Below are 15,282 nucleotides of genomic sequence, written 5' to 3'. Positions count from 1 at the left end.
TCTTTAGCTTAGTTCCTTGAAACCTTCTCTGCAAGCACCAAAAGCTTTGATACCAATTGTCAGAAATATAAGAGGAGTAACTAAGAAGGGAGGGGTGAATCAGTTACTACAAAAATAAATCCCAAATCCCTTAGATGTCAATACAAATCAAAACTTTGATTAAACTATATTTTTTTTGTAACTTGGCAAACACACATGCACTCAATTTACTCTACCAAATACTATAACTCAACAATAACTGAAATAATAGTAACAAATAGCACTAACTCAGCAAATGAAAACCATAAGATTTTTTTTTGTGATTAGCCTTAAGATTAACTCAGTTGCATACACACATGAACATAAGTGACATCAAGATTTAACATGGAAACCCAATTTGGGAAAAACCACCAATTGCAACTAGTTGCTAATTTTCACTCTTCTAAAGTGAGGCCTATTAGGAACCAACCCTATTAAAGTTTACAAAACACACTATTAGGTGTGACCCTATTAGAGGATTTAATCAACTTGTTAGGAGTGGACTTGTTAGAGGTCTTTAGAAACTTCAAATAGAAATGCCACCTTGTTACAAGATTTACAAATAGTTGTTAAGTCAACTCGGTTATGAGATTTTGATCACTGCTACAATAGTTAAAAAGTAAAAATGAGATGACCTAATTTATAATGCAACTGAATTGTTGATTACAGATCTCAATTCTAACTTGTATACTTGATCCTTCCTAATTGAATGTATCTTTGTATCTCAACAAGGATATTTTTCTTATCCTTTTAATTCACTTCCTCTAAGAATCATCAAATCTTCTCTTCACTTCCACACTTTCAATTCTCAACTTCTCTTTATATTTATATTTTACACATTGTTAAGTCAGCTTGAATAAAACTTATAATACTTACTATTCAACTTCTTAATCACCTAGAACCAACAACTAAATCAATTGAACTCAATATACCAAAACAAGAAAATCCTTTGTTAGTTGAACCTTCTTCATAGACACTAACTCAAAAATGATTTTCCTATGTTAACCAAGTGAATTTGGTTAAAACTGCATATTCAAAAATTTCTTTTGGTAACTAAGTGAGCTTGATTAACACTAGTTCCATACAACATTTTCTTCATTAGCCAAATGAGCTTGGTTAACACTCATCTTCTACAAACTTTCCTTTGATGGCCGAATGAACTTGGTAAATACTATCTTTTGAACTAGGCAAACTCTAGAATGCTTAGCAAACACAGGAACCTATCTTCATCACCCAAGTGAGCTCGACATACATTAACTGGCAATGATATGACATTTTGTGTAACATCAAAGATAATAAACAATTAGTCAATTATTTTCAAAATTGGCATGCAAAGAAACCTTGCATACATATTCAATTTTTCTTTTTCCCAACAAGAGGAACATTGTCTAACATTCTTGATTTTCATCATTATTTTTTGAACATCCAACATTGGTTTATTTGACTATAAATTGTGGGCTTGCATACCTTCTCTTGTTCTCTCCAATTGGTGGGAACAATGACTATACATTGGTGATGGAAGTTCCTTGTGAGTTCCTCCTCCCTTTTTCACTTGTATTTTTTTTCTTCATCTTCTTTCTCTTTTGGAGGGGCTTTTTTCCCATGGGTTTTTCTCCTTTATGATGTTTGTGAAAGATTCCTTTATACATAAGTACCTCACATGGTCTTGTAGCAATGACCTATCTTTGCATGTTCTTTCATCCTCCCTTAAATTTGCACTCAAATTTATGTTGGTCTAAACAAGTTATATTTATTAGTATAGAAGTAATAATGTGCAAAATTCTTGGATCATACCTGATTAATCTTGAACCCTAGAGTTAGTCTATCTTTTCCTTGAAAACATAATTTTTTTAAATTCATATACCTAGCCTTTTCTAATGAGATTTTTATGTTAAGAAGAGGTAGATGGTATATTAATTCATTTATATTTTATATTGTGGATAGGCTTTAAATATGTATTAGATATTTAGTGTGAGGATTCAAAGTTTATAGTAGAGGTTTATTATTTTGCCTCATCAATAATATTATGATCCACAATCACAGAGATGGCACTTTGAAATTAATTGTGTTTCTTTATGTCAATGATGGAAACTAGTGAATTGAATCACCCTATTTTATGTCTCTAAGATCATTGTCAATGTATAGAAATACAGGTTGTTTAGAATTCCTTGTGAAAGATAACCAGATTTTCTACTACCCATGATCACTGTCTATCAATTTTACATTATCATTGAACAATTTTTTCTAAAATCATCTCTTGGAGTATTTTAAGATCGTGCTTGGTACAATGTTGATCCATGTGAACTCTACATTTCTTACATACCTGGGAATCAAATATGCAATCATAAACATCATCAGTGAGAATTGTCTTTCTGATCTCTAGTTTTAATATACATTTTCCTTTCTTCCTTCAGGTATAGGAAAGTGGTCATAGGATTAAGTTATAGATGTTGTCATTGATAAAAATATAGATTATTGACATGATCATTTAGTTTGATAATAACTATTGAATGGAAGTCATTCACAAAAAATGCCTAAGTATAGAGAAAGAACAAGTATATAGTTAAATAGTTCTAGTTAGCAAGAATAGAATACTTTTTAGAATTGGCTCAAATTTTTCATATATGTAATATTAATAGTGTTTTAATTAGCACATATTTTGGGTAAATAGAGTAAAAATGACAGACTATAGTAGTTGTTCAAGACAAATTTGGAGATCATGCAAATTGGCCTATCTAATTGAATTGTTTAATCAATTCAATTTCTTGGCATAGTAGGGGTGATATAGTATATGTTAGCCCTTAGGTAGCATAATTTTATATTTCTTATTAGATTTTGTGCTACAAATTTTGTGAAAAGTTTTTGTTAGTTGATTATAAAGACCATTTTTTGTATGTCAGCATACATTATGATCTTATGATCAATGTTATTTTATATTTCTGAGCCTTGATGTTAGATTAGATTATATGCAAGCTTTATTTTAGACTAATCATACATTGGCATGTTAGTATAGTCTTTTTGAAAGTGGTATACTTTCATTGTAATTGGACAATGAGTTCTTTATCAAGCAAGTGTACTTTTGCTTTTGCTAAAAAATTACTTAGACACTTGAGAACTCTAGCAAGGTTAAGTCTTATAACAAGGAAACAAATATGAATGGGTCATAAATATTGATAATGAACTTTCAGATTAGGGCATATTTGGGTACCAACCCCATTTTTGTGTTCACATAGCTAGGGTTTCCACAAAAATAAATCATTGTGTTATGAGTTCTTTACTGTTCTATCATTTTTTTAATAATTTTATATGGATATTTATGGTTAAGTTAACAAATTCTTGATGGGTTTGAAAGTTCTATAGCACTTATTTACACCCCCTCACCCCACCCTAGTGTTTCTTGATCCTAGCCTTATATTTCCAAAACAATTGATACCTTTACTCACATTTATTGTAGAAACATATTTCGAGTGGCAACATATATAAATGAATAGTCTTCATTCAAAATCAATGCTAATATTGATATTGTATGATTCATTTGATTTGTTTAGATTCCATCATTACTGAAGAGATAGTAACATTTTATTATTTTATTATTATTCATTATATACAAGATATTACTAATAACACAATTCAAGACGTTGGTATTGGTGCAACTGATAATGCACCATAGAATAGGATTGAAGAAGATTCTAGTAGTGCAACTAATGAAGATGATACAGATGATAATAGTCCTACATTTAATGACATTGATGAAGAGAACCTTGATATATCTATAATTAAAAAGGCATACGAGCCCCTATACCAAGGCTCCCAAAAAACACTTCTACTCATTGTATTTTTGCTAGTAAAATTGAAGGTTATGAATGGTTTATCCAATGTAGAAATCTCACATATGCTAAGGTATAGTGTCATTTTTGTCATCTTCTATGTTAGCATACCATTAATGTTCTTTATATTAACAATTTTTTTCCATAGGTTGATAGGTGATTGTTTGTTACCACCATCAAACATTTTTCCTCACTCTTATTGAGAATTATCAACCATTATGAAAGATATTGGAATGGAGCATCAAACAATACATGCATATCCAAATGATCATATTATATATCATAAACAACATGAATTTGCAACAGAATGCCCTAATTGTCACATTAGTAGATACTGATCAAATAAAATAACCAAAAAGGTGCATTGCAAGGTTCTTCAGTACATTCCCATTATTCCATGTAAGCAATGATTATTCAAGTTTACTAGCTTGGCATAATTTATGGATTAATAGGCACGTAATACAAGTCAATATGATATTATGTGAATGCCTGGGATGGTTATACATTTAAGGACATAGAAGATAGGTGCCTAGTATTTAAAGAAGAACAATATAATCTAAAGCTTTCATTGGTAGCAGATGGTGTCAATCCATTTGCAGAGATGAGATATGTTTATTCAGTCTACCCCATTTTTTATTAACAATAACATTCCTCCTTGGATGTCCATAAAGAGGGAGCACAGAATGTTGCCAATGATTGTACTAGGTATTTTTCCATTAAATATTTATCTAAACTAATTTATAAAAATAGTATCAAAATGGTTTTAATAATTATGTTTTGTTTATGTTAATTCAACTTAGTAAGTACCAAGTAAAAGATATGAATGTATTTAATTTTTTGTGTACTCTTGGAAAGTGTTAGGATTTTGGACTTGGCTCCTTTTCCCTAACATCCTTACATCAAAAAGATGTTTAGAAGATGGTGAAGAGTTGTAGAATTTGTCAATTTTCTAAGGGAACTAGTCAGAATATAGGATTGTATATATGTTTTTCTATTCTTGTAATCCTTGGGAAGATATCAATATGGACTTTGTTCTAGGGTTACCTAGAACTCAAAGAGGTGATGATTAAATTTTTCTTATGGTGGACATATTTTCTAAAATGGCACATTTGATACATTGCAAGAAGAAATTGGATGTAATCCATATAGAAGATTTATTTTCAAAGAGGTTCTAAGATTACATGGATTGACTAAGACTATTGTTTGAGATAGAGATACTAAGTTTACTAAAAAAAAATTAAATTTTTTTTTTTAAAGTTTACTAATTACTTTTTGACAACACTTTGGATGAAGTTGAATAGTAAGCTTAATTCTAGTTCTACTTTTTTTCCACAAATAGATGCACAAGATGATGTCATAAACATAAGTTTGGATAACTTGTTGAGATGATTGATGGGACAAAAACTTACTAATTTAGGCTTGGTCTTGGTACAAGTATAATTTGCATATTAAAATTCAACAAATGGAAGTACTAAGAATACATCTTTTGAGATTGTAAATTGAATTCATCATAGAGGAACTAAAAAATTGAGGAACTTGAATATTGATTTGAAACATTGTGCTAAAGCTAAGGAATTTGTGGAATTTATGAATAATTTGCATAAAAAGTGAAGTTTGATTTGAATAACAATAATTACAAATAAAAGGAAAGAGAAGATAAAAAGAAGAGATATAAAGCTTTTGAGGTTGGAATGAAGTAGGAGGAAAGAATACATTTCCTATTGGAACCTATAGTGAGTTAAAGATGAAGAAAGTTGAGCCTTGTAAGATCTTGAGGAAATGTGATAGTGGAAATGCCTTTGAAGTCAAATTTCTCAAATACATGGATATTTTTCCAATTTTAAATATTTTAGACATTTATTATTAATTTGAATTTGACTATGAGACATCTAATGAATGTGATTATCCTAAGAAGAAGAAAGAGAGAATTGAGAAATTTTTGGATACAAGAGTTAGTAAAAGCACTAGAAGAAAAGATTATAAAGAATACTTATTACAATTGAAGAATAAACTATTTGAAGACAATTATTGGATTTCTTTGTTGACTAGTGGAGGAATAAAAAAGATAAACTATATAATGAGAGTGGAGATGAATTGGAATCTATAATGCTTTCTTACTTTTCACCAATTCATTCACACCTATCAATAACTTGTGCATGTAAAACTTATAATGTAAAATTGTTGTAACATATAAATATGATCAATCACATGCATGAGATTAAAACACATAACACAATATTTTTTACCTAGAAACCCTCCAAGGTGAAGGTAAAATTAGGGTGGGGATGACACCCACAAATCTTCACTGGTGTGTAGTAATAAAGTTAACCAGTTAAGGTTACAATGTTTGACCATAAAATATGATCTATCATGTGAGGAGTCTTCCCTATTAAAGGCTTAAAAGACTATTAGGTCTCGCCTTGTTAGAGGATTTAAAATGCACAATAAGGTAAGGACTCTATTAGGAGATTTTCAAAGATCACTTTAAACCACTTTGTTAAGAGATTTACCCTAATTCAAGTCAGTTAAAATTGATTCAGTATCTAACTCTTGATTTGCTCTATAAGCTGATTTTGAGTCTCCTCCTTGCCAACTGATCTTCTCCTCTAATTTGATAAACTTGTCTTTCCCTTTCACTTCACTTCCATGACTAGGTCACTTGATTTGTTAGATGATAACAAATTCCTTCACTAACTTTTGGTTTGTTCTTAGTCCTTCTCTTGCATAACACTTCTAGGTCACATGCATAGACCTCTTCCCTTGCTCTTACTTTACATGCTTGTGATCTAGGTTAAAAATTATCACTATTTAAATAATTTAGAAAAGAGTTTTCTAGATGATTCCACAATAGCCTCTTCATCTTGTTCATTGAACACACAACATAGGGATATGTAATCCATGTCATGTAAATGTTCTATAATAACCTCAACAAATTAAACATTCCTTCCAAGCCATCTTGATAATTATTTTTCCTCAAACTCTATTCCGTTCCTAATTTTTATGTGAACTCTACTTTTCTCTGTCTTTGTTATACCTTGATACTTGACATTTTTGTTTCATGGTCTATATTACCCTTCTAATGCTCAATAAACGTTGTGCTTGGAACACACTGTGTAACTTGGTACTTATATACTTGGAATTTTCTTAGTTGTTGATGAGATGATCTAGTATAGAAAATACTCAGTGACCAAAAACTTACCCGACTCCTATAGATATTGGTACATACTATCTTATGTACATGACTCAACCTATATAGAGTAGCTTAGTCATAGTAGTGATTATCTGACGTTTCCTTGTAAATGACTAAGTGGTTGACACTAATAGATAACAATTGTTAGAGATAGCAACATTCTCAAGTTGAGTTGGATCTTTGTGATACTTCATAGAATATTAAAGACTCCTGATGTGGACATTAGTCTTTATTTACCCCTAGTGTCTAATGCAAGAGTATCTTGGATTCTTTAGTAATCTTGCATCAACCAAAGATATTTCTTTCTATTTGTTCCTCTCTACTATTTGTGGAATGGCCCTTATTGTTTGTGTTCTTTATTTCCATATAGTTGGCCTCTTAATGTGAGCCTATTGTGTATCCTTAGCCTATTTCCATAGAAATTAATTCCATCATATGTGAGAGTTATGCTTTCTATTTTCTCATGGTGTGTTCTTTCTTGGCAACTTGAGTAATGTGCAAGTTTTGGGTTCTGCAAGATTTTTGGGTTATCAAGGATTTCCACAGCATTTGGTGTCTCTTCTTGGAATATGTGTGGACCTTTGTTTTTTCATGTAGATGTTGGTTTTTTTAATTTTGAGGTCATTGATTTCTCATTTCGAACATGTCCTATATTTTGTAATAAAATTATTTGACATGTCAATGTGTAGTCTTGTTGGATTGTAAGAAAGTGATAAAAATTGAGAGCAATGAAATAGTCCAAGTGATATTGATATGAAAAATGGTTACCATAAAAATTTCCACCAAGATATATTGGAATAATAAAATTCCAATGAGCAACCACCAAAGAATCAACAAGAGGAGACAAGGATTTTGAAAAGGGGAAAAGCAAAGAAAAATCCCTTCTTTAATATTATGAATGTTGGAAAAAGCCTTGAGAGAGAGAGAGAGAGGGAGAGTTATCTCATTACAATAACATCAAAGTGATGTGTACAAAAAAGTGAAGAGAGAGAGAGAGATCTATTATAGAGATGAGAATGGAGTTGCATTTGGAACTCTCATTTCTATGAATGCCTCCATTCATAATAAGTGTGTACAAAAATTCAAAATTCTCTTAAGGAGGATAACATAGTTTCATTATAAAAAGGAATCACAAAAAAAGAGTTTTACTCACACATGGAGAAGAGGACAAGTGAGATATCCTCACATGTGTACAAAAGGAAAAGATACAAGAGGGATGCCTTGGTTTATTCCATTTAATAAATAAATAAAACCAAGGAAATATTACTAGTTCTAACATCCCCCTTTAATATTTACTTGGGGAGATAACATCACAGGGTATTAAACCAAAAAATTTACAATGAACTTCAAATTTCTCTCTAGAATGAGGCTTTGTCAAAATATTAGCAACTTGATCTGCACCCTTGCAGTAGATGAGGGGCATTTTATTTTCTTCAATATGTTCTCTAATGAATTGATGGTGGAGAGGAATATACTTTAACTTTGTATGGTAGATATGAATCTTTGCCAAGGCTATGGAACTTTGATTATAACAATACCAAGGTGTAGGTTGTTGTTGAGGTAGACCCGAATCTTCAAGTATTCTTATAAGCCATAGAGATTTTTAGATGCATTAGTTCAACTTTCATATTTAGCTTTAGTAGAACATAGAGAAACAAAGGTGTATTTCTCACTTTTCCAAGATATAACAACTATATCAACAAAGAAAAAATAACCATAAGTAGATTTCCCATCATTGAGGTCTCCACCTAAATCAGAATCAGTGAATCCTTATAAAGTAAAATCAGAGTTTTCATCATAAAATGAACTTAGATAAAGAGTTCCTTTGATATATCTTAATATTTTTCTAGTTGAGCTTTAAATTTTTGAATGTTTGGACATAAATCTTGAAACTAAACCCACACTATATGCAATGTTGAGTCTAGTAAGAGTGAGATAATTAAAAATTCCTAAAATTTTTCTATAGGAAGTAGCGTCAAAAAAAGGAGTGTTAATGTCAACTAATGACTTAGTTCCTAATTCACATAGAATAGAAAAATGATTAGCATCGTTCATTTGAAACTTATCCAAAAGATCTTCAACATACTTTATTCGAGAAAGAAAAATACCCTTAGGTGTAACTTGCCATATTTGTATTCCTAAGAAGTACAATGTGATATTACTATATCAGTCATATGAAATTGTTGATTGAGGTGAAACTTAATATCAAAAAGTAAAGTATTAGAACTTTAATTAAGAATCAAATCATCAACATAAAGAATAGTAATGATAATATCATATTGAATATGTTTAACGTGTAAGTTAGGATAATTTTCACTTCTATCAAAACCTTGAGAAATAAAGAAAGCATTATTTTTGGAATACCACTATCTAGGAGATTGCTTTAGACCATAAATAGATTTCTTTAATTTACTTACTAAATCTTCACTACTTTCTTTAACAAAACTTGGTGGTTGAGTCATATAAATGTTGAAAATAATTTTGTCCTACCTTTACCAGTCCATGTATGTCAAGCTCAATCAACTGATGAAGATAGTTTCATGTGTCTATCAAGAATTCTAGTGTTTGCTAGTTTAGAAGACAGTGTCTACCAAGTTCACTCAAGCATTGAAGAGAAGATAGAAGAAGTTGAATGTTAACCAAACTCACTCAATTAATGAAGGAAAGTTGGATGGAACTAGTGCTAACTAAGCTCACTTAGTTACCAATGGAATTTTGTGAAGATACAATGCTAATAGAGTTCACTTAATTAACATAGGAAAATCATTTTTGAGTTAGTGTTTATTGAGTAGGGTCGACTAATGAAGGATTTTCTTATTTTGGTGTATTGAGTTTAATGAATTTTTTTTTTTTTCTAGCCAACTAAGGAGATGAATATTAATTATTCTAAGGTGTAAATGAGACAACTTGATAATGCATAAGCTATAAATATAAGGTCAAATTGAGGATTGAACGTATGTAAGTGAATGGGAAAATATAAGATGCTAAGAGGAAGTGAATTAGAAGGATAAGAAAAATATACTTGAGGAGCTTCAAAGATATATTTGATCAAGCAGGATCAAGTATTCAAGCCAAAATTGAGATCTAAAATTAGAAATATAGTTGCAACAAAATCAAGTCATATCATTGTTACTCTCTAACCATTGTAGTAGTGAACTAAATCTCCTAACAGAGTTGGCTTAATAGCCATTTTTAAATCCTCTAACAAGGTGGCACTTCTAGATTGAAACGTCTAAAGGCCTCTAACAAGGCCACTCCTAATAAGGTGATTAAATCCTCTAATAGGGCCACACCTAATAGTGTGTTTTGTAACCTTTAACAAGGTTGGCTCCTGACATGAATCACTTTAGAAGAGTGAAGAATAATAACTAGTTGCAATTGGTGGTTTTTTCCAAATTGAGTTTCCATGTTAAATCTTAGTGTCAGTTGTGTTCATGTTATTTCTTTTATGTGTATGAAAAGTTAAGTAAATTAAGCTTAATCATAGATAATATCTTAAGTTTTGCATGTTGAATATATAGTTGTTATTTTAGTGGCTACTAAGTTACAACATATTGTTAGTATTAACCAAGTGCCTGTGCATTTACAAAAGTTTCATGAGAGTTTATGTTTTGTATTGACATTTAAGGGATCTAGGATTTGTTTTTGTGGTAACTGATTCACCCCTCCCCTCTTAGTTACTCCTCTTATATTTCCAACAATTGGTATCAAATTTTTTGGTACCTATAGAGAAGGTTTCAAGGACCTAAGCTAAAGATCAGGATGTCTTATAGAAGGGAGATCCTTGAGTTGAACAAAGGTAACTTCAATGCATGGTAGGAAATTACAAAGTTATATTTGGCAACCACCATTGATTCAAGTTTGAATATCTTAATGCCAAATATGTGGAACTTTCTATAATTATGATTGTTGAAGAAATTGCAAAGAAGAGGAATCATAACATTATGATGGTTGATATTTTGTCAACTCTCAACTATGTTGAATTTGATGAAGTCAAAGACTATGGTACTACTTATGAGATGTAGATCAAGCTAAAAGCCATCTATGGAGGAGGTGATAATGTAAGAAGAGCCAAAGCTAAAAGTTTCAAAGCACAATTTGATCAAATAAAGATGAAATAAGATGAGAACAGTGCAAAGTACAGTGATAGAATCAAAGCTAGTGTTTGTACAATCAAAGCCTCAAGAGGAAAGATTGAAGATGAGACAGTGGTAAGTAAGTTTCTCATAACACTTATTCCTATATATGCAATCAGATTTTTAGTAATTCAAGAGATGAGATGCAATCCAAAGAATGATATAACATTGGATGTAGTAGTTGGAAGATTGACTGCATTTGAGCTAGAAGACTATAATAGTTATGTTCCAAGTTCTAGCAATATTGAGGTTGTATTTGAAGCAAAGTTGTCACTCAAGAAGAAAACTACAAAGTCTAAAGGCAAATAATATGAAATTCGAGAGGAAGATAGTTCTGATAGTGATCTTGAATCCATTGAAGCTCTAGTTGCAAGAAGGTACCCCAAAGAAAAGGAAATTAAAAGGATGAAAAGAAGAACACAAAATACAAATGCAAGAAGAATTTCAAAAGCTACAAGGACTACAAAGATACAGGTAAGAAGTCTTATTTTATGGCTAAAGATTTAGATAAAAGTGATGATGATGAAATGGTCTATATTGTTGTAAAAATGAATCCAATGTTGAAGAGGATAAAATGGAACTTATCTCTCATGTTAGAAAAAATGATAAATGGATTATTGATAGTGGTTGTTCACATCATATGACTAGTAATAAAACAAAATTTGAACATATTGAACACTATGATGGTGGAAGTGTAAGATTTGGAAACAATGAACCATGTTGCATAAATGGAAAAGTTTGTATCTCACTAATCAATGAACTTGGATGTGATAATGCTTGCTAGGTTGAAGGAAGAAAGAATAATCTATTGAGTGTCACACAATTGAATAACATTGAATTCAAGGTAGAATTCAACAATGGGAAGACCAAGCTGCTAGATGGAAAAGGAAATCTAGTTGGGTCTGGTAACCAAACAAAAGGTAACTTATTATACCTAGATCTTAGTGAAAGTTCATGTTTCATTGCTCAAGTAGAAGAAAGTTGGTTATGGCATAAGAGGTTGTGTCATGTAAACTTTGATAACCTAATCAAGTTAAGAAAAAATAAAAGAGTAAGAGGTATTTCGAGTTTGAGGAAATCTGAAGTGTGTCTATTGTCAAATTGGTAAGATGTGCAAGAAAAGTTTCAAGAGAAAGAACTATCATTCTAAAGAAGTCTTAGAAATGATTCATATAGACCTTTGTGGACCTATTGGAATTGACAACTACAATGGAGATAATTATGTTATTTTATTTTTTGACCATTGTTCTAGAATGATGATGGTAATGTATCTAAAAGATAAGTCTGGTGCTTTTAAAAAAATTAGGTCTAGTATCTAGAAAGAGTAGAAAAGGAAATAGGAAATAAGCTAAAAATTTTGAGATCACATAGAGGTGGTGAATTCATTTCTAATGAGTTCAATGAATTTTGCATTGAAAGAGGAATCCAAAGACAACTATTAGTCCTTGGTACACATCTACAGAATGGTATAGAAAAAAGAAGGAATAGATCAATCATGGACTATGCAAGAACCTTGATGATAGAAAATAATGTTGCAATCAGATAATGGAAGGAAGAAATCAATATAGTAGTGCATATCTTGAATAAAGTACATCTAAAGAAAGATTCAAATCAAACTCCTTATGAACTATGGTATGACTACACACCGAATGTAAGTTACTTGTAAGTATTTGGTAGCAAATGTTATATTTTGAAAGAGACTAAGAAAGGTAAATTTGATGTCAAAGGTGATGATGGCCTATTCCAAGGATATTCCAACAAAAGTAAATCATATAGATTTTTGAATCTAATCACTCATAAGATCATAGAAAGTGCACATGTGAGAAATGATGAGTTTATAGAAAAGAGTGAAGAAGAGAGCAGCAAAGAACCTAAAGATTATAAAAATTGTATTTACTTTGAACCTAATAGATTGCATAATCCAATTTGAATTCAGCAGACTTCGCCTTCTGAGTCTCTAAAATCTCCAGAGGCTACCAAGTTGTAGTCAGTGCAACTTGAGTCTGAATCTGAAGGACTCGATTCATAGATAGTGTGACCTGAGCACGATGCAGAAGATTATGGTGAGGCAAGTGGAACAAGTTCTAGATCCAAAGTACCTATGTTAGCAAGATATGTTAGAAGGAACTATGCACATGATCAAATCATTAGAGACAAGTCAAATGGTACAAGGACAAGAAAAAAATTGAAAGGTATATGTTTACTTACTGAATTTGAACCCAGACTAGTTAAAGATGCTTTAGATAATTTGAAACTTGGATTGAAGCAATGAATGTAGAAATAGAATACATAGAAAGGAATAAGAACTAGACTCTTGTTCCTAGACCAAATGATAAAAATATAATTGGAACAAAGTGGGTTTTCATAAATAAGTTGAATGTGGATGGAGAAGTTTCAAGAAACAAAACAAGGTTAGTATTCAAAGGCTATTCTCAAGAAGAAGGTATTGATCATGGTGAAACTTTTTCTCCTATTGCAAGATTAGAAGGTGTTAGGACCTCACTTGCTTATGTTGCACATAAAAGATTTAAAGTTTATCATATGGATGTGAAATCTGCATTCTTTAATGGAATAGAGGAAGCCTACATAGAGCAACCTAAAGGTTTTGTAGATCTATGCAAAAAGAGTATGGTTTGAAAACTACAAAAAGAATTGTATGGTCTCAAGTAAGGCCCTAGAGCTTGGTATAAAAGACTTCATAATTATCTTATGAAGATTATTTTTCAAAGGTCAAATGATAATAGAAGCCTATAATTCATGGAAGGACCAGACAAGAATATTGTGTTGGTAGAAATATTTGTGAATGACACATTGTTTACTAGAAATAATGATTTATGCAAAGCTTATTTAGAGGAAATGAGTAAGGAATTTGAGATGTCCATGTTTGGAGAGATTAAAAAAAAATTTGGATTGTAGATTCAATAGAATAAAGATGGTATCTACATTACTCAATCTAAGTATATAAAGGAGATACTAAAGAAATTTGGAATGGAAGATTCAAGAATAGCTGGAACACCTATGTCTACTTGACATAAAATTTAAAAAAATGATGATTACAAGGAGGTAGATCAAACTACATATAGATCAATGATTGGAAAAGTATAATATGTAGTGCATACAAGGCCTAATATTGCTCTTGTAGTTGGCATGGTGGCAAGATATTTAGCTAATCCTAGAGAAAATCATATTATGCAAATCAAGAAAATCATGAGGTATCTAAAGGCTAATGAAGAATATGGATTATGGTACAAGAAAGGAGGCAATTTAGATTTGAAAGCCTTCATTGATGTTGATTGGGAAGGAAGTGTTGATGACAGAAAGAGCACTAGTGGTGGAGCATTCTTTCTTGGTAAAAGACTAGTGTCTTGGACAAGTAAGAAGAATAACTGTATTTTTCAGTCTATAGAAGAGATAGAGTATGTTGTAGTAGCAATTAATTTTTCCAATCTAGTTTAGATCAAGAAACTATTGGTAGGTATGAAAGTAAAGATAAAAGATCTAGTGGTTATCTTCTATGATAAAACTAGTGTAATTAATATATCAAAGAATCACGTGATGCATACCAAGACCAAACACATTGCTATAAAATATCATTTTTTGAGATAATTGGTGTAAGAAAAAGAGGTGAGATTGGAATATGTGAATACTAAAGAGAAAATTACAAACATATTCACTAAGCCATTACCTAAGGATGCATTTTTGTATCTAAGAGGTAAGCTAGGGGCCATTCACCTATCTAAAGCTCACTAACTGAAGTTTAGTGATGCATCAACTAGAGCATGTTGAAGATCAATCAAGTTGATGTAGTAATGAAAGAGAAGATTGCATATGAATCAGTATATTAGGTACACTGGTATTCATTAAATATTTTATTTGGGATGAGATATCAAAGAGGGAGAGTTGAGTCATACATCAGAGAAATTTTATCAGAAATATCAAAAGAGGGAGAACTTGGTCTGATATTAAAAGGATAGTTATTGACAGTGAGAGAAATTGAAGTTAGAGGGATTTCACACTAATAGAGGGAGTTATCATGGATGAGAAATAGAATGAAACTAAGGATATTATCCTTACTATTATTTTTCTCTAAAATTTCATTCTATTATGACAT

Source organism: Cupressus sempervirens, chromosome 4 (genome assembly GCF_028749045.1).
Source record: "Cupressus sempervirens isolate cs-2001-9-10 chromosome 4, ASM2874904v1, whole genome shotgun sequence".
NCBI lineage: Eukaryota > Viridiplantae > Streptophyta > Pinopsida > Cupressales > Cupressaceae > Cupressus > Cupressus sempervirens.
This window is presented reverse-complemented; position numbering follows the sequence as displayed.